Consider the following 2,561-nt stretch of genomic DNA (forward strand, 5'->3'; position numbering starts at 1 on the left):
TTACGGCTGCTGCTTTAGAAATTAAGATGGAAAGAGAGGCGGTAGGTAACAGGCAGGCCACAGAACCAGGCAGTTTTGAAACCTGTACTTTCTGTTGTTGGAGAACGTTTTGGAGTCAGGTAATGCTACAACAACAATAATAGCTAAAACCACTGTGTGATGTACTTAATTACATACCAGGCGCTGTGCCTGAGAAGTGTTAGTACTTAACAGCGATTATCTCACTTAGATCCTCTCCACAAATCTATTATATAGGTCTTGTCATTTTTATTTCCATTTTATAGTTGATGAAACAGTCTTAGGTCAACTTCCCCAAATCACAGCTAGTAAATGGCAGAACTTAACTTGAATCCAGAGTCTTGGCTATACAGCTTTTAAAAATATTTAAAACAATTCTTGACTCTCTAAAGCCCCATTATATTTGTTCTTATTTCAGACCACTAAAAAGCATTTTATTAATTCTTTGAAGAAAGTATGTACTAGAGATTAATATGTCAATAATCTATAAGAAAAAATATGTAAATTGAGGAATTAGGTATTTTAATGAGTAGGATTCCAAATTAATTAATTCAGTGAGCCTTTTTAAAGAAATGAATATTTATATTATGGCATATGGCCATAAAACCTATAATCATGAAAAACAAGAAACTAGGTAAAATTTGAAGCTCATAGTATTAGTTTTCCATCACTGCTGTGACAAATAACCAAAACTTATTCACGTTAAACAACACGTATTTATTATCTTACAGTGTGGAGGTCAAAAGTCCAAAATGGATCTCCCGGGGCTAAATGTTGATAGGGCTGTGTTCCTTATAGAAGCTCTAGAGAATTCCTTTTCTTGCTTGTCCAGGGTTCTAGAAGTAATCCAGAGTTTTTGGCTTATAGATATTTTCCTCTTCAAAATCAGTTACGGTAAGTTGAGTCTTCATATCGCCCACTCTGGCCTTCCCTTCTGCCTCCTTCTTTCACTTTGAAGGACCTTGTGTACATTGAGCTTACCTGAATAATCGAGGGTATGCTCCCTAAATCATCTGATTAGCATCATTAATTCCACCTGCAATCTTAATTCCTCTTTGCCATTTAGTATAGCATATTCACAGGTTCCCGAGATTAGGTTCCAGAGATTGATATCTTGGTAGGGGTTGGGGGGCAGCAGGTACAGACATTATTCTATTTGCCACACTCAATATGAGCTTCCCTGGTGGCTCATTGGTTAAAAAAAAAAATCTGCCCACAGTGCAGGAGACTCAGGAGACAAGGGTTCGATCCCTGGTTTGGGAAGATCCCTTGGAGGAGGAAATGGCAACCCACTCTTGCCAGGAAAATCTTGTTGACAGAGAAGCCTGGCGGGCTACAGTCCATGGGGATCACAAAGAGTCAGATGTGACTCAACACACACCACACTTAATAGCAAACAAGTTCTGGGAGAACAAGGAGTGGAAATGTGGATTTGTTTCACTATGATCCTTCATCAAGTCCTTTACTCCAAGCAGCCACAGATCTCTGGCTAGGAGACTGTCTCCTCCATAGCTATGAAAATAAGTGTTTGAAAAAAGACCACAACCAAAGTTCAGAGTTTTAAATAATTACTTTCAGTCAAAACAGTGCTATAAAATGATCTTACTCAGAGTGGAAGTGTGAAAACAGAAATAAATTGGACAGTAGAGGAAAATCATTTAACTAATGACTTCTCCCTGGCAATCGAATCTTAATATAACCAGCCTTTAGGAGTAATTTTGGTCTGCCAGAATCTTCCAAAGAGTTGCATATATATTACGCACTAAGGAGTTACACTTCTGAAATGTATTATTATGGACCAATATTATTATGGAAAGGGAAATGAGTTTGAGGAAGGTTGATTCTATTTTAGACTGTATGCAGGCTCTATGATCTTTTCTCCAATCAGGGATTAAACAGTGTGGCATGCATAATTGTTAAGGCTCCCCAAGTGAGTATAGATATTACATCTTTGTTTATCAAATGAGGATAAGTTGAAATGCATATTTTTAAAATGTTTACTATATATTTACATGTATAACATATATAGGGTTTCCCAGGTGGCTCAGATGGTAAAGAATCTGCCTGCAATACAGGAGACCTGGGTTTGACCCCTGTGTCAGGAAGATCCCTTGGAGAAAGGAATGGCAACCCACTCCAGTATTCTTGCCTAGAGAATTCCATGGACAGAGGAGTCTAGCAGGCTACTGTCCATGGGGTCAGCAAGAGTCAGACACCTCTGAGCAATACACACACACACACATATAACATATATATCATATTAAACAGATGAGTCCAAGTTGATTGCTTTTTAGAAAAAAAAAAATTAAGGGTCAACTTCAGTTCAGTTCAGTCTCTCAGTCATGTTCGACTCTTCTCGACCCCATGAATCCCCGCATGCCAGGCCTCCCTGTCCATCACCAACTCCTGGAGTTCACTCAGACTCACGTCCATCAGTCGGTGATGCCATCCAGCCATCTCATCCTCTGTCATCCCCTTCTCCTCCTGCCCCAAATCCCTCCCAGCATCAGAGTCTTTTCCAATGAGTCAACTCTTCACATGAA

This window comes from Bos indicus, chromosome 5, assembly GCF_029378745.1.
Source record: "Bos indicus isolate NIAB-ARS_2022 breed Sahiwal x Tharparkar chromosome 5, NIAB-ARS_B.indTharparkar_mat_pri_1.0, whole genome shotgun sequence".
Classification (NCBI taxonomy): Eukaryota; Metazoa; Chordata; class Mammalia; order Artiodactyla; family Bovidae; genus Bos; species Bos indicus.